The sequence below is a fragment of the Danio rerio genome, chromosome 6, assembly GCF_052040795.2.
Source record: "Danio rerio strain M-AB ecotype USA chromosome 6, GRCz13ab, whole genome shotgun sequence".
In the NCBI taxonomy this organism is placed as follows: Eukaryota; Metazoa; Chordata; class Actinopteri; order Cypriniformes; family Danionidae; genus Danio; species Danio rerio.
In genome coordinates, this window is record NC_141026.1 from 17,665,657 (window position 1) to 17,685,024 (window position 19,368).

At 35.4% G+C, this 19,368-nt stretch overlaps 1 long non-coding RNA gene across 1 annotated transcript; it reads left to right on the forward strand.

Moving 5' to 3' along the window:
- The first annotated feature begins 7,790 nt into the window (after nucleotides 1–7,790).
- On the forward strand, nucleotides 7,791–14,261 carry LOC147843419 (uncharacterized). The gene is made up of 4 exons (XR_015492917.1): nucleotides 7,791–8,539; nucleotides 9,012–9,831; nucleotides 11,063–12,628; nucleotides 13,794–14,261. It is a non-coding gene; the product is annotated as an uncharacterized LOC147843419 (long non-coding RNA).
- Nucleotides 14,262–19,368: the final 5,107 nt, after the last annotated feature.

Consider the following 19,368-nt stretch of genomic DNA (forward strand, 5'->3'; position numbering starts at 1 on the left):
TTGGCCTTTTACAGTCCAAGTATACTTGAATAAATGCCAATTTATTAGTCGGATCTCTAACAACATTGTATAGCGTGCCACGCTGCTCCGTCTAACATGTTTTAGTCCGTTACTAACCTGTACAGTGGCTTGTAGTGCTATGGACAACAACATTTATCAGTGATAATAACACGAGGTTTGAATAATTCAAAACATAATTTATTAGTCAGGTAAATGTATTATGCCAAATTCAATCAGTCAATTCATAAACGATCAATACAAAACATCAAATTATCAAAGACAAATCCAAGATGAAAAAGATGCATTCCTGACTTCAAAAATATACATAACATGGATCAAACCATGTTATGGGCTGATCTGGTTAGGCAGAATCGCGCTGAATCTTTCTCAGACCTTACCTTAAATAATCCAAGAATTCCCTCAAGGAAGGGGGTGTGAATAACAAAAGGCATTCACACTTAGGGAAAAGTCACACCCTTCACAGTGGTTTAAAAGACGCCTGAAGTTATATATTTATTGTTTTGATTATGTCTATTTCTGAGAGAACGAGACCATTGTACCAATCGCACTGATATCAAACATGATAGTTAAAGTCAGTTTGGTTAATCTAGAACATTCAAACATTGAAATGACCATATGCGTGAGTTGGGGGGATGAAGCTGAGTTTCAGCATAGTCAGATGCAAATGCAGCAGGAACTGGTTTTTCCCGCATTCCCCCTGGTGGGTTGTGGAGTCCATTGGCCCTGTTTTCAGCTCATGTTTTGAATTGTCAAAGACATCAAAAATATTTGTAATATTTCAATTCTTACAGACCTAAAATAAATGATTATCTTTGCAAAACGCATGATCTATTTTGTATATGGTGACATAACCTGTTATATGATGTTATACTGGACAAAGACTGCCAAGGGTGTTAAGACATTCAGAATAACACTATTTCAGACTCAGAATATGGCCATGATTATACAATTATAAGTCACTGGAGCACAATTAACTGTCTTTAGAAATAGAAATGACAGAAGCAAATACATATTCATTTTTACCTTCATAAGTATCCTTGCAATGACGTGAAAATGAGATCGCAATGAAAAATGAGATTTTATGTCATATTATTAATCACATAAAATCTTACAGCAGTCAACACTGAAATCCATACATAATACATTACTTTTGAATGAATCCCATTTCTGTGATTTAAATAATAAACATTCTGAACAGAGAACTGTAACAATGAGCAAATACAGCAGAGATACAATAGAACTCACAATGTAGTCACTATCTATTAAAACCAAGATTGGAAAAAAAAGAACTTGAATATATTTATTATTTATTATACAAATTTAACAGCAAATGACCCGTTAAAAAGTCACAACATTACATTCAAATCAGCTTCTGTTACTTGCTGCTTTACTTTAATCACAGTTGCGTTGCCCAAAAGGGTCAGTTCTTACATGATTAAATGAATCTTTATTAAGTATGTCTGGACGAATGTGACACCGTCACACTTTCAGTTCTCCAAGTCAATGCAGCACATCACGGTAATAAACAAAGATGTAAACAAAGTACATTGCTTTATAAACTATTACAATTACTTGAAGCACAGTCAACATAAATGAAGTTGAGCCAAGTAAAAATGTCAAAGATTAAACAATCAGGCCTTTCTGAAGGCTGAAATAAATCATTAAACACTGACTATCATCTGGTTTGTAATCAATAACTATTTTCAGACCAAAGAATATCATGCGCTGAATGAAACAAACTGTGTTACTAAGAATAAATTAAGAATAAATGTCACCTTCAAATGTAAAACATCATTTTGTTTCCTATAAAAAGCGATTAGTTACTTTAATGAAGGGATCAAAACCGCTGCCTTAAAAGTGACCAATTGACTTCACTTAAAAATATGAGGACCTATTAAGTTGACTTAACTTACCTTTTTATAGTCAACTAATTGCTTTTTACAGCGTAATTAAAATGAGATTTCATTTTCTCAAAATCACAACATTCATGACTGCCCGTTTCGCCACTTACAAATTTAAAATGAAGCATATTTTCATACAATTTATTGCTCACATTACATGTATGATAACTTGAATACATTTGAATATACTGTATAATATGAATAAAACAATTAGTTTGAAATAAATTAGAGTAATAACCGCTAGACATTCAGCATGCTAAGTTTCTGTGCTATAACTCTAAACTAGATTTAATTAAGAATTATTCTTTCCTGCAACTGCATTTTCAAAAAAAATAAAAATGTTATCCTGGCAATACTGACCACCACCAAATTCAACCACACTGCTAAGAAAAAAAAAACTGCTGCTGCCACTACTGCTATGCTAACTACTAACACTACTACTACTACTACTGATAATAATAATATATTTCCTAAATAAAAATCAGTATAGAATTATTTTTGAAGACAAGATAGAAACATTGGTTTAGTGAGGATCATTAAAAAGTGAGCTTTAGCTTTAAAAATAAATCTGTAATAATAAAAGATTGTTGTAATTTTACTTTATTTATTCATCAATTAAATTCAGCCTTGGTATCTATAACACTTCTCTTTAAACTTTTGCATACCTTTACGTTTGATTACAGTATTTTTTAAAATAAATTTATTAAGTACATTTAATTCAGAACTTACACACATCTGTGTTTAGCATTTATTCTGTTACTTGCTTTGAATCTCACCTGGCGTTTATAAGATACTGTGCCAGGCTGATTATGGCAGGTGTTCCAGTAATGGTGATCTGGCGGTCTGATGACCCCTCCATGGCATTAGCAATTTTGATCTGAGCCCCAGACATCTGATGGATTTCATTAATTTTGGTGCCCTGACGTCCAATTATACAGCCTATTAGCTGAAAATATAAAGTAGACAGATTAAAATGAGGTCTGTTCTTTACATTCTTCTTTGATTAGGGGTATAACGATACATCATAATGTGAAAATGTGAAATATAAATGCTGATGTGCATCGCTTGTGTAAACGATAGGACTTGCAATACTGAACTTGTTTTTTTTGCAGTACTCGGCTTATTGTATAAGGTATATTTCACCCAAAAAGGTCAATTCTGTTTTCCTGTATTACGCTGATAATGCTGTTTCATGGCCGTGAAATCACACGTTTGTTTACCACAGAGATATTACAGATGATACATTTGTAAATAATGTTCACTTTGTCGCACAGAGAGAGATTCCTTTGCTTCATAAGACCTCAGTGCATCGTCAGGACTTGAGTGTATCGTTACACCCCTATCTTTGATACAGTTTCCCCAAAAACTGTCTCTCAAAGTTCATGAGTACTGGCCTGTGAACTGGCATCCACACCTATTAACAGAACAAATGCAGGAGAACTGAGAAATACAGAGAACATTGAACACAACATTAAGCTTGGTTAAACTGTGCAACTGTCCAAATCTGTTATAAAACACTAATAAATCTAATGGAGAATTTCCTGATTTACAGTAAAATACTGTTCATTTTTACAAAGCGACTGACATTCCAGGAGTTTCTAATGGCACTTCACATTTAACTCTTTATTCACTTTTATTTACTGATTGTTCTTAATTGTTCTTATTATAAACAGGTTCATGTTAAATTCTGTTATTAATTTTAGATTTTTGTTGCATGTCTCAGGGATGTCAATGGGAAGCACCAAGGAATATCATGCAGCTCACAATCCCAGGAAAGTGCCAACTTCACCCTAAAGTACTCCAGCTGATATGGGGGTGTTTTGGAGAAACTCAGGTTTACCTGTTTGCTTTAGCCAAGACCGGCCACAGCTCCGCTCAGCACAGATGCACTGGCTCACTGCTGGATTCTGACATGTGTATCAGGCAAGTTTGCGTTTCCCTAGTGAGTCTTCTTGTACAGACCCTGAGCAAGGTCAGGGAGGACGAGGAGCAGATCTTGCTGGTTACACCACACTGGCCCACCCAGACCTGGTTTCCAGAACTCGCACTCCTCGGGACAGACCCTCCCTGACAGATTCTCCTGAGGAAGGACCTTCTTTCTCAAGGAGGTTTTCCATCTGGCACTTACGTCCAGATCAGAATAAGGAGAAGGTAGTTGGAATTTTTATAGATTTAAAGAAGGCATTTGATACAATAAATGATAAAATATTGGTAAACAAATGATAAAGGTTAGGTATTAGAGGAGTAGCCTTGGACTGAATAAGCAGTTATTTAAAAAATAGGCAACAGTTTATAATTCACATGAATGATCTGTGTAAGATATCAGAGTTGTTTAAGTTTATGTTATTTGCAGATGATACAAGTATCTTTTGTTCTGGGGATAATTTACTAAAACATATGGAGTTGATTAAAACAGAAATTAATTAATTAAAATGATGGTTTGACGTAAACAAATTGTCATTAAATATAAGTAAAACAAAGGTTATGTTATTTGGAAATACAAACAGCTGAAGAGTGAAAAGTAGCCTACACACAGATTTGCAAACCCCACCTAAAGTTACAACGTAATGGCGCCGATGACAGCGATCATGACATGTGGTGAATGTTGATCTGTGTTTTCGGAGAAGGTGCCTGAAGCTCGATGCGTTGCATTCACTGCGTGTTCAGCGCAAATGTCCGCTAAATGTGAAATCTAACACTGTACACATCATCGACAAAGAAGCTCGCCTTTGCTAAGTTTAAACTGAATCTGCGGCTCATAACAAAGAGCAGTATTGTGCCGGTGGTCATCACGAGAATCCTGCTCTGCCTGCTTATAAATTAGTGCGCTGACTCGCCTGCTTTCCAGATCAAAACCTTTAAAGAGTGATAGAAGTGAGACTTTTATTACTTTCTTTTGTCCATTCTTTCTTAAGATGTGTTTTGTTATTTAGTTACTAACTAAAAACAGTTTTGCAGCTTTCAGCCTTGAATTAAATGATTTATTATAATCTTTTGTTTGTTTTGTAGCAGAAATATTATTTATTAGATAAAAACAATAGTGCAAAATAAATATTTCTTACTGCAATTCTTCATTTTAGTTTGATGCAAACCATAAATTTATTTATAAACTTACATTCAAGCACATTCAGGGCAGCACGATCATGAGAGATGTAATTCATTGTTAGTATTATTGTCATCATTAATATTTAATAATGATTAGACATACATTTTGGAATTATTGCACACAAATATCAATAAGTCATCTCAGCATTAGTTAGATAGTTGTTTCTGGATTTTTTCTGTGGTCCTCTGCGCACTGCAAAGAGAGCCGCTTGATTCAGTATCTTTAAGTTTTCTGTTCTTGAAGACAGCTCTGCTGATCACACTGGCTTCTATTAACAGAGTCCGGGACCTGGAGGCATTTTCTGTCAGCAAATCATTCTTGGAATTTGGGCCAGCTAACTCTCACATTGTCCTGAGACTCTGGCCTGGCTATGTGCCCAAGGTTCCTACCACTCCAGATCAGATAGTGAGACTTTAAGCCTTGACCCTGGAGGAGGCTTACTTAACCCCTCCATTGCTGTGATGAGGTCGCACACTGGGTGTTTACGTGGCCCAAACAGAGTATTCTCTAGTCTGTTTTTTTTTTTTTTCTTTTTGTTTTATTTTGCTTTGTGTCTGTTTTGGCAGTCGGCAGAAGGAAAGTGTCATATCAAGCAGAGGCTGGCACACTGGGTTGTGGATGCCATCACCCTTGTGTATCATACCCAAATCAAGGTGTGTCCTCAGGGATAAGTGCACACTCAACTGGAAGTCCCGCATCCTCCTGGGCATTAGCAAGCAGAGCCTCTCTAACAGACAACTGTAGAGCTGCGGCTGGGCAACACTTAAAACATTTGTGAGATTCTACTATCTCTGAGTACATGTACATGTGATTTCTCAAATTTAATAAATTTGCAACAATTTGAAAAAAAATCACATTGTCATTATGGGGTATTGTGTGTAGAATTTAGAGGTAATAAATAAATTTGACTCATTTTGAATTAAGGTTGTAACATAAAAACGTGGTTAAAGTGAAGCGCTATGAAAACTTTCCAGATGCTCTGACTGTACTGATACTTTACATTTGTCCATGACAGGGTTGACACAATGTGAGGTTTGTTTACTGTTTTTCTACTTGCAGATTATTTGTAAAAAGTGCAGGAGCTTGACCAACATTCATTTCTTACAGTCTAAGGTCTAATTAATACAACAACTGTGGTTAAATCAAAACTCTCAAACAATTTAGTTTTATCATTTTGATGTCTCGAAGGCACTTTATAGTGAGAATGACCCTCATACAATTATATATATCCGGGTGAGTAATATGTAAGGTGGAGTAAAATGTCATGTGTAGTTAAAGGTATGTAAGTGTATGTATTTACCACCACCTACTGGAAGTTTTAGATTCTTATTTTGAAGATTATTTTCATTTTAAAACATCTTTTTGTCATAAATGCAGTAAAGTACAATAAGCTGAATTGTTTTTACACATATAAAATAAACTTGTCATCATTTACACATTTTGTGTCATTTAAATCAATTTCTTTCTATTGTAGATTATTTTGTGTGTTTACTTGCTTCTTTTCACATTTAACACAATGATGAATTGAAAATTTTCGCTTTTTCGAGTCAATTTTATAACATTAAACATGGAATTTTCTCAATAATTTTCATTAATTTAATTCAGGATAACCAATAACTTTATAGTGGTCACTTCTTTTTATTTTTCCTCAGGATCGTAAGTTTTACATGTTTGATGAAATGATCCTTTCATTTCAATGTGTTTTAGTGAAAGTAGACTCGGCCATTTCAAGACACTGAAAACGTTTTTTTATTTTATTATTATTAAAATATTCTTTAAATGAAGGTTATTAATAAATATTTGACCTATAAATATTTCATTCTTAATGTCTGCTAGATTTATTTTGTGTTATTCTATGTATAAGTGTGTGTGTGTGTGTGTGTGTGTGTGTGTGTGTGTGTGTGTGTGTGTGTGTGTGTGTGTGTTATATTTATTCCAGAGAAGAGCTTACAGTAGCTTGGTCCATCTCTAACTCCAGTCATTTTGAAGTTTCTTCCGGTCATTCAGGCAACATCTTCTTTCTGGGCGTCAGGCCAATCTTCTGCTGTCCAGAATCAGGTGGTTTGTCTTGGTTGGGCATCTCAGCTGAGATCTCTCCACAATGGGTGACCCCACAGTAGCTGTGAAGTACCAGTGGCGTGTACCATTTGGGTGAACTAATTTTTTAAATGTGATCTTAAGATTTTTTTGAAGTTTTTTGTTTACAGTTTTGACTTTGATACTGTCTGATCTAATGTTTATGCACAAATATATTAAAATAAAACATTCTGCAGAAAACATTCATTTAAGAGAGATCTTTGAGGAGTGTGTTTATGCATATATATGCTTCAGTGTGAGAAAAGCTAGTCTGCTAGCATGACCATTGCCAGGTCTGGGTTGTTTAACTATTAATGTAATATTAAATTAAATTGTTAATATTAGTTAATGTCCTGTGAGTTCACATGAATTAACAATGAAACTTTATTTACATTAACTAATGTTAACAAATAATAAATACTGTAATAAATGTATTAGATCTTACCAGGTTTGACTTTTTTTACAGTGGAATACTGGCAACAGTGTTAGTCACTGTAACAGAGCAGTAGCGGAAACTAACTGGAAACTGCTTACAGTTAATTACTGTACTGTAGTTCTGTACTCACAGCATAATCGCTACTGCACACACATTAATGGTAAATCATATATACAGTAGTTATTGTAGTTTAACTCAAATTAATCAGTTTTCTGAACTGTTATGAAAAATAAAAAGCAAATCAGTTCTTCAGACAAATGTATTTTATTGTTTTGGCAGCAAACAAACATACAACAGAAAATGTCTGACAAAATTAAACAAATCAGCAGGTTTGAAGACATTTTCTATTTACAATGAAACAAAAAGGTTCAATAATGAACAACACATGCAGTGTATATACAGTAGGACTTGTGTGTTGAAGTAGGGGGGGAACTCCAGGAACTGAGTTTGACATCGATGGTTACAGTGTTGGGGGTAACGCATTACAAGTAACACAAGTTATGAAATAATATGACTTTTCCAAGTAACAAGTAACACATTAACAAATTCACAACCTGACAGTGGAGGTCTGTGTGTGGATGGCTGTACAGTATGAATCCTTTGTTATGATTCCCTGTGAGGATTTCTGTGCACGTTATCTAACTGAGGAGATTAAAATTGAAGGATTTTAATGTGTATAAAATCTGCTTAGTTCCAGAAAGGCACATTACACTGTTTGCATCTGTACATTATGGCAAAACCAATAAAGATGAGTTGTCCAATTAATACATATACTTCAATGAAAGTCATGTAAGAAGTGTGAGGAGATGCTAACTAGCTAACGATGTAGCTTTCAAGTGCACAGTTCAGGATAACAACAATTGGATTTAACACACAGACATTATTTTAGAAACCCTCAAAATATTTGAACACATTTACTCCTTTACACTCATTGTAGATTCTTATTTAGAGCTTAAAACACATCAGACTCTGCATCCGAACTGACAGACAGAGAATAGAGCAGGGGTTCTCAAAGTGGGGGTCGGGACCCCTCGAGGGGTCGCGGGACAATGAAGGGGGGTCGCCTGGTGATTTAAAAAAAATCTATTTATTATTATTAAATCATATAAGAATGACCATATTTTATCAATAACCTACAGAAGAGAAAAAATATAGTCGTTTATAATTACTGTATAGTTACTATAGTAGCTTATAGTTACTAGTTCTATTGGATTGCAACCCCAGTGGTAAATACATTATATTAAAGACACAGCAATAGCTTCAGATGCAGCAGATTGATTTTATAACACCAGGTTAAAGTATCTATTTACAGCACTGACATTAAACGAAGAATATACCTGGGTGTATTGGTGTATGTGTGACATTGCATGCAAGGTTTCTGTATTCATAACCAGCATATTGGGGGTCGCGAGTCACTGGCATTGTCATATTGGGGGTCGCAGGCTGAAAAGTTTGGGAAGCCCTGGAATAGAGCACACTCAGAAGTAAACAAATCAAACACCTGTGGCTCCCTTAAAGGACAACACATTTGTGTTTAGAATAAGACGGACAGCCAGTGTATGTGTGTGTTAATGCCTAAACCATTGTTTTCTGTCTTAAAATAAATGCAACTTTCTATAAATAGCCACATAAAGCATCAGAGTAGATGAGACAGTAATTTACCATTTATTACCACAGTTACTACCTGTAATGGCTACATAAAGTAAATTACTGTCATTTATTCTTTGCATGACACAATTTCATACAAATCCTGCTGGTTTTACTGTAAAATACTGTTTCCATTCATTACAGCAGAACACTGGCTATTTTAGAGTTATTTACCGCATAATCTACATCAAGGGTTAACAGTGAACAATTTAAATAACTGCCACAGAGAAGACATCTAACAATCTATGCCCACCTCCACCCCCTTCCTTTTGGAAGGACATCTATTTTCAATTCATCCATCCATTCAGGAAACACCTAACCTCTAGCCATCAGTTTCCAGTCATTGCTGAGGTGTGTAATTTCTATTTTACTCCACATGCTGCACTCCAGTCTGTAAAGACAAAGACACGACTAACAGAGCTCTACATGTTGCTGAACTCCAGCAATGCACAAGATAATCTCCAGTGTTCTTCAGATAAATCTCCACTGATGCTCTTGTGAGTTTCCTTCTTCTGCCTGTTGTGTGTCCATTACTTGAACACCTGCCAAAGACGAGACATCTAGCTAACTATCTAAGCCCACCACCACCCCCTTCCTCTTGGAATGACATCTATTTTTCATTCATTTATCCACCTATCTATTTAGTAAATTTTTTATTTTTTTTTATTAGAATATGCAAAAAGGTACATAAATTGGGATCATACAAATACAAAAAACATCAACAAAAAACCATAACAAAACAACAATAAAAAAAAACAAAAAAAACAATATAGTCAGGTACTGTTGTGTGTGTGTGTGTGTGTGTGTGTCCATGTAAAGGTAACTTGGTGGAAGGTCAGATTACATACATTAGGAACAATGTTAGCCAATAAATGAATCTAGTCTCGCAGATATAAGTAAAACAGATACAAAAGAAACCAGTCAGAGTTAGGGAGTAACAACTATGCTTAGTAATGTATAATAGAAATAATGACAGTAAAAAGAAAGAAAGGACAACAGTAATAATAAATGACAATGATAATAAATCACAAGTACTACCCTAACTACTACTACTGCAGAAAGTTACTTATATTACTATATAATTATTAACTACTATGGCTGCTACTACAATCACAACCACAACTATTACTACTATAATGTCTACTACTGCTGATACTACCACAACAATGACTACCACTACTGATACTACAGCGTCTGCTACAACTAATACAACGTCTACTACTACTACTACTACTATTACTACTACTACCGCAATCACTGCTACTGCAACATCTACATCAACGACATCTACTACTGGTACTACTACACCAACAACGATTACTACTGCTACAACGACACTTTTACTACTTCTGCTACCACTATACCAACGACATCAACTACTACAGGAACTAATACTTCAATAATCACAATTACGATCGATACTACTACAATGACTACTACTACTACTACACCAACAACGACTACTACTACTACTGCTACAACGACACCTTTACTACTTTTGCTACCACTATACCAACGACATCAACTACTACAGGAACTACTACTTCAAAATACAATTACGATCGATACTACTATGATGACTACTGCTACAACTACTACTACTACTACAACAACAACAACAATTACTGCAACCTTAATAATGATAATCGAATTAATACTTATTTTAATGATAATGAAAAGATAACAGGAGGACAGGTCAGAACAGTGATAATATTAATGATAACAAAAGTAAAAGTAATACCATTAATGATAAAAGTGGCAGGGGGAAGGGGAGGGGAGGTTGGGAAATCAGGGAGAGGACAAGTAATAATAATAATAATAATAATAATAATAATAATAATAATAATAATAATAATAGTAGTAGTAAGTATTTAGTAAAATGACTAACCAGACCATCAGTTTCTAGTCATTGCTGAGGTGTGAGTCCCGTTTCTCCACATGCCCCAGTGTAATCTGACATACAAGACAAAAACAAGACTAACAAAACTCTACATGCTGCTGATCTCCAGCAATAAACAAAGTTTTCTCCAGTGCTCTTCAGATATATCTCCTCTGTTCCCTTGTGACTCTCTTCTTTCTGCTTCACTCCAGTCTGCAAAAGACTAAGACAGCACCAACAGAGCCCTAACTGATGGCTGAGCTCCTGCAATGCACATGCTGTTCTAAAAAAAATCTCCACTGATGCTCTTGTGAGTATCTCTCTTCTCCCTGCTGTATGTCCATTACCTACAATAAATAACAGCCACAGAGAAGACATCTAGCTAACAATCCATGTCTACCACTACCCTCTTCCTCTTGGAAGGACATCCATGTCATGCACCTATCCACCTGTTTTTAAAGGACACTCCTGACCATCAGTGTCCAGTCATTGCTGAGGTGTGTGATTCCTATATTTCTCCACAAGCTGCACTCCAGACTGTAAAAGACAAAGACACGACTAACAGAGCTCTACATGCTTGCTGAACTCCTGCAGTGCACTAAATGTTCTCCAGCGTTCCTTAGACAAATCTCCACTGATGCTCTTGTGAGTTTCCTTCTTCTGTCTGTTGTGTGTCCACTACCTGAAAAAGAAACGCCTGCCGCAGAGAATACATCTATCTATCTAAAGCTGAGCTCAGACTGCAGAAGTTGTAATCCAATTTATTTTGACCTCCTGAGAATCAGAGATGAAATCTTGTCGAGGACTTTTATCGGTTCCAATTCTCAGTGCAGATTATCTGGTAATGTGAGTCGTTTAAAGATAGAATCTTACACGTCGCCATCTTGAACACAAATCGCAGCCTCCCTGATCATAACAGACATGATTGAAATCCAGGATTTGAAATCGGGCTGATCACAGCAGTTCAAACCTATTCAGTATTAACAAAGCCATGAGCTGGAGAGAATCATGTTGCTTTCAATAAATAAATAAATATATCTGTGGCGAGGGGGCGTGGCCGAGAGCCGTGGGAACGGGGTGAGGCCACCGCGTAAGTGGATACACCTGCGGTGTGCACCTGCCTCGGATCCCACGGAATGAGCTCTGGACCATAAAAGGAGGACCGATGGCAGAGGAAGGCGAGAGAGGACCGGGCCCGGGCATATTGTTTTACTTTTGCTTTCAGTTTGACTGCAGTCTCAGTGAGGAGCTGCCGTCCGTTTGTTTTGGTTTAGATGGCAGTCTCCGTGAGGAGCTGCCGTCATTGTGATTAATAAATATTTTAAACCTGCGTCGGTTCTCCGCCTCCTTCTTCCCGGCAGCCAAAGGGCCGTAAACTTCATTACAATATCCTTTTTTTTGAATAAGCTTGAATTATCCTTTATTATTAGCCAGATTTAACGTTATTCTTATAGCGGTGTGCAGATATTGATGACACACGTGTAGCCGGGCACTAGAACGTTGCCAGTTATCTCCAAAACCCAAAATGATTCAACATATTACAGTTTTTCTCAGTGGTTTTGGTGCATTTCTCACAACACTATTTACATTTGCACAACAGTTAATGCATTTCTCAAAACAATTAGTCATTTTTGCACATCATAGTAGCAGTTTCTCATTCCTTCCAACAAATTGTGAATGCTTTTGGACATGTATCAATTGCTTTCATACAACTCTCTGCTGTTTATAAAATTATTATTCGCTTATGTCATGTCAGTCAAAATAAACTAAACTTGTGAATACTGAAAAGTCATTCCATTTAAAAACTAATAGTCCTCATTTCATTACTTGAGTCATTACATACAAAAATGTTGAACTAGTTGTCGAAATCTGACAAGAAAATTTAATAAAATTTTTTACATCTTTATTTTCCAGAAAATGTCTTCTAAATTGAACAATTTCATGAATGATTTACAGACGTGTGTATGTTGTAGGTTCAGTTGCAATTTGTACTTAATGTTTGAAAGTTGTGCACAGCACATATTGTTTACAGTTGTGCACAGCTCTGCCCAAAGGGAGTTTATGTTTGTTGTAAATAAGAGTGTATTTATTCTTTTGCCCAATGCTGTGAATAAATTAGAATCGCAAAGAGCATCTGCAGTAAAAATGTGAAACATACATATTCAGTGTCTTGTAATCAGATTCCTGACTAAATGCAGTGATGTCTAACTTTACTGTAGTTTTCAAATGGCTGAGCAAATAGTATATAGTGCTGTCTTGAGCATTTTCAGAAAGTGTCACCAAAATCAGACTTTATTGCATTGAAAAAAAAATAGAGCAAACTGTCATAATGAAAACATGACAAAGCCATTTGACTATCTTTTTATAAACACTTGCCAGGACTTTTCCTCTTGATGACACTGACACTCTTATTGACATCAATACTTGCTTTTGAGGAATGAGCTATCCATTTTGAGTAAGTGATTCACTTTTTCAGGTTATCATCTAGGTTTTGCAGTTTGTGCTAATTGTTTTGAGAAATGCATTAACTGTTGTGCAAATGTAAAAAGTGTTGTGAGAAATCCACCAAAGCCACTGAAAAAATCTAAACTGTGTTTTTATACATTTATTTATTTATTTTTCTGTGATGAGGATAGAATGAGTTCAATAACCTATAAAAATAATTATATCTTGTGTTCTGTGGCGCAGTTTTCATATTTTGTACTTTGCACACATTTAAGATTTGAGGTGGGCTAAAAAATTAGCCAAAGATTCTCCTCATGTGTTCACAGCAACCAGATTTCATTATCGGTTAGGTTTTTAAAACTCCTATAGTCTGAGACCAGCTCAAGCCCACCACCACCCCCTTCCTCTTGAACATCTTTCGGTGATAGGTGATACCTGACCAGCAGTTTCTAATCATTGCAGAGATGTGATTCCCTAAATTCTCCACTCCACTCTGTAAAAGACAAAGAAAACATCAACAGAGCTCTACCTGCTTGTTCAATACTACTATTTTATTCAATACTACTAATCTATTCGTCCGTCCGTCCATCCTATCTAAAGAAAATACCCGACTATCACTCTGTGAAAATGTAAATATATAAATTAAAATGTTTGATGAAGCTAATTTGATTCAACTTAAAAATGTAAGGCTGTACCTAATTTATCACGATAGACTTGTGATTACTGAGGTGTGTTTCCCTGTTCTTCCACATGCTCCGTACAAATCTGCCAAAGAGAATAATATCAGGTCTATAATTAATCTTACTACATTTCTTTGGAAACTAACTCCATTTTTCAGTCTGTTCAAGCAGTTCTACCTCTTTGCCGAGCTCCAGGTCTTTCATTATATCTCCACTGTTCCCCTTGTGAGTCTCAGGGGTAAAGCTCTACTGGGCCACGAGCCCCCCTCAACCACACCCCACCCAAAAAAACATTTATTTACCCATATATAAATAGCTATACTGAATATTTTACATTAAAATTTGAATTATATTATAAATAAAAGTATTATTATTATTATTATTATTTAATATTTGTATTATAATAATACTTTTTTCCCTAAATAATTAACATAATCGAATCACTCTCATAATCTATCACTCAGTTGTGTCTTTACATTCAATTGATTTTAAATTTTCTTAAAAAACTTTTGCATGAATTTTAAATTATGAGAATTCTGAGAAACACAAAACAAAAATGTATAGAATTATCTGTTGTCTGAGACCTGACTGTGATGGCCGAGAAATAATGTTATTAAGTCTAACTTTCTTGACTCATTCATCATCTCTCCTTTGTGCTTCATACAAAAAAAGCCTTGTATAGTCAAAATATGATCATCCTCACATTACTTAAACAGTAGTTTTGCAGACTTGCAAAACTTACTGAGCGCAGACACCACTGCATTAAAGGCTGTTATTCTGGTTTTATGAGTGGCATGTATTTTTTTCAGTGTGCATGTTAAACAACCGGGATTCACAGCAGAAGTAGAAGCAGCGGTGTGTGAGGCACACAAGAATGGTTTTCTGCACACATGCGTCAGTTTGTTCTCGATTAAATTGTTGCTTTATTTACTGCATTGCCCCCTTTACTGGAGCACGTGCCTCCGTATATGGGGTCTAGCGACACCCCTGGTCAGTCTCCTTTTCTGTCTGTTGTGTGTTCATTAACTACAATTTAAATAGCTGCCACAAAGAAGACATCTTTCCAACTATCAATGCCCACCTCCACCCCCTTCCTCTTGGAAGAACATCTACTGTATTTACCATCTGACCAGCCATTCATTCATTAATCTATCATCCATTAATTAATCCAAAAAAAAAACTAACCAGGGGTGCGTTTCCCAAAACCATTGTTAGCCAACTAAGGTCATGCGCATCAAAGAAAGTCAAAGAAATCAAAGAAAATGTGATTTTGTTTTAACAGATTATGTGATAACTAGGAGTGATGGTACAGCATTAGGCAAACAAGTGGACCGACCACAATGTAGAGCATCTGAAATGTTGTTTTGGTCAATCTAAAATCATTCAGCCAAAGTTGATCCTCAGACTGGTTCAGTATCATTATCTCCAGGCGCAAGTCATTTATTATATAAGAGAAAGGACCAGTGTCTTCTCCTACCACAGCAAATTCCCTTTTTCTTTTTTATATTTGGTGCCGGTTTATCAGGAAGTGACCAGTTTTGTTCTCTTAGATGGAAACAGTGCTTTATTCATAAATGTCTTATGCAATATTCCAGTTTTGTGGATAAATCTCTTTGGATGGAAACACAGCTAATGATAACTAGGTGTAAGTCTTCTTGCCGAACACACACTTGTCATCGTGGCTTTAATGTCCTTAGGAGACCTCCAAATTCCAACTGCGTCAAGTAAATTAAATAAATAAACTGACCCAAGTGTTTCTAAACCCGCTGAGAGTGGCCTGATGGATGTTGAGACAATCCCTCAGATCCTGCTCTTTCTGACCAGCGACAGGTAAACCAGGAACAGGAACCATTGGTCAATCAGTGGAAGGCATTGGCTCTGGTGCGGAGCAGGAGTCTTCATGACTAAAATGATGATCATTACCTGGTAAAGTTAACAGACATTAACATCTCTGGTGTATTTTGTAAATAAAACATGACTTCAGATGAACAACAAATTCCACTGTATCTCACATTTCACAGTTTCATGAACAAACCTTAATTATATTATTATAAACACTTCTCAAGTAACATCTTATCACAAATATAAAATATATCCCAAGTAAATAACTCAAAAATGAAATTATAAACATGTAAACACTTTAAGGAAATAAACAGTTTTTTCCCCCTTTAAAATACAAATATTACATTTCTTGTATAAAAATTTGTATGAATAAACTTTGTGATCCTTTTTGTTGAAAATATAAAGTAGTGATGAACAATATATTGTTTGAGCATCGATATCGCAATGTGCGTATTTGCAATAGTCACATTGCAGGATTAATTTTAATAGTGATTAAAAGATAAAGATATTATTAAAATTTGACATTATTTATCCAATGATGACCATGTTATTTTACATTTGATTGTTTAGTTTCTGTACTTGAATACTGTTCCACTCCCCAGAAAAGCATAAAGCACTGTTTATTTATTTATTATTGCTTGTAATTTGTTATAATTTATGCAGATGAACTGCATAGAAAAAGTCTTGTTCATCCAAGTCGAGCTAAATTAATAAAATCTTTCCAAATATAGCTATTCAAATCATCTGGTGAAATAATATTCCTATCGCAATGTATATCGCAGCAAAACTAAAAAATTGCAATGTCAGATTTTTCCAATATCGAGCAGCCCTAATATAAAGCAATTGGCAACACTGCCAGAGAGTCTTTCTCAGCCTCACGCATGCTAGACGTGAGCTAACTACACCTACATTGAGGTATAAACAGAATAGAAAACTCTTTTTCAGTACACGATAATGATATATACATCATACCATCCAGCCCTACTGCATTTATTTATTGCCATATTTAGTAGAAAAATCTTATTATTAAACTTTTAACAGAGCAACTTAAACATATACAAGAACAAGGTACATAAAAAAAGAAAACAAATACAAGGTGAAATAATATTAATTAAAAAGAAAAAGGTAAAAGGTACGAAAAAATACATAAATAAAAATAAATAAATAAATAAATAAATAAATAAATAAATAAATAAAAAGTTAGGGGGGGGCTTACATTTTAGTATTTGGGTTAAATCTGTTCTCAAAATATGACAGGAAGGGTCTCCAAACTTTGAAGAATCTATTATTTGAGTCCTGGATGTTATATTTGAGTTTTTCAAGCTTTAGATACGTCATGACATTTTCTACCCATTTAGTATGTGTTGGTGGTTTAGTTGACTTCCACTGCAAAAGAATAAGTCTTCGGGCCAGCAAAGTAGAGAACGCTAGTGCATTTAATTGACCTGCTGGTAGTGAAAGATTTTCAGGTGTCGCACCAAATATTGCCATTACTGGATCTGGTAGTATCTCCTTTTCACATATATAAGAAAAAGTCTCAAACACCGCAGTCCAAAATGGTCTTAGGGATGGACATGTCCAGAACATATGACCTAAGGTGGCCTCGTCTCTGTGGCACCTATAGCATGTTGGGTCAATTTCTGGAAATATTCTGGACAATTTGCTTTTAGAAAAGTGCAGCCTTTGAATTATCTTAAATTGTAATAAACCGTGTTTGACACAAATAGATGTTGAGTGAATTTGCTTAATTGTTGATTGCCAGACTGACTCTGGAACTATATTTCCTAAGTCATCTTCCCACTGTTTCTTTAGAAAATCTAGAGATGGTGCAGCTGCTCTGTGAATCAGACTGTATACTTTTGATATCAGACCACCCTCAGATGCATTTAGATCAAAGATCTCCTCAATCCAGCTACTTATGGGAGGAGCTGAAAGTGTATTAAAATACCTTTTTACTAGACTTCTTACCTGAAGATATCTGAAGAAATGTGATTTAGGAATATCCAATTCTTTAGTCATATGTTCAAATGACATAAAATGACTTCCTTGAAATAAGTCCCTTGCATATCTGAGTCCCTTTCTAAACCAGATCTGAAAAGCATGATCAATTAAGGATGGTGGAAATAATGCATTGGAAGTAATGGGTAATAAAGAAAGTGCTTGCTTTTGCTTAAAATGCGTCCTAAACTGAGCCCATATCTTTAATAAACCATTGATTATAGGATTGTTTGGCAGATATTTTCTATTAAGTGGTAGTGAGGCACAAAGCATTGAAAACAGAGAAACTGTCCCACAGGATGCCTGCTCCATCTCTACCCACTCAGGTTCATTCTCCTGATTTTCAGGATCTGTCAGATAAACAATTTTTTCAATGTTACATGACCAATAGTAATACATAAAGTTGGGCAACGCCAGTCCCCCAACTTCTTTCTGCCTTTCTAAAAATGCTTTCCTAATTCGTGGAATACTTTTATTCCATATAAAAGAAGACACCTGTTTATCCAGCTCCTTAAAGAAGGATTTACGAATGAATACTGGGACATTTTGAAACAAAAACAAGAACCTTGGCAAAGTAGGCATCTTAACCGCATTAATTCTGCCTGCAAGAGAGATAGGCAATAAAGACCATCGGTTTAAATCTTGTTTCGTTTTTTCCATCACTGCATCAAAATTACATCTAAATAGCTGTTTATATGTACTGGTCACAGAAATTCCCAGGTACTTAAAAGATATATTACTAATTTTAAATGAAAATTTACTGAGGTCTGACTGTTTTGCTATCTTATTAATTGGAAATAATATACTTTTACTGAAATTAATTTCTTATCCTGAAACTGCCCCGAAGCTATTTATAAGATCTATTGTTTTGGGTATGGAACTATCAGGATTGGATATGTATATAATGAGATCATCTGCGTACAGTGAAACCTTGTGAGTCTTCCCACTCCTATTAATGCCTAGCAAGTCTGACTCTTTCCTTAAAGCTATAGCTAGTGGCTCTATTGCTATATTAAATAGGAGGGGAGACAGGGGACAGCCCTTTCTGGTGCCTCTATATAAAGGAAAAAAGTTAGAACTAAAATAAAGATGATTAGAGAAATTGTGCTCTTTAAAATAAGTCTTTTTCTCTCAGATATCCTCCAACAGCTTCAGAAATCTCAGGAATCGCACAGAAATGCTCTGCAAAGTCGCCTCGTCTCTCAACCAACAGATTGCGATGGGTTTGATTGTTTTTATATGCAGTCAGAATTCATACCATAACACGCGTTGCTATAGCAACTAATAATGGCGTGACCTTGCTTGCCTGAGATATTTTTTTATTTTCATGAATACAA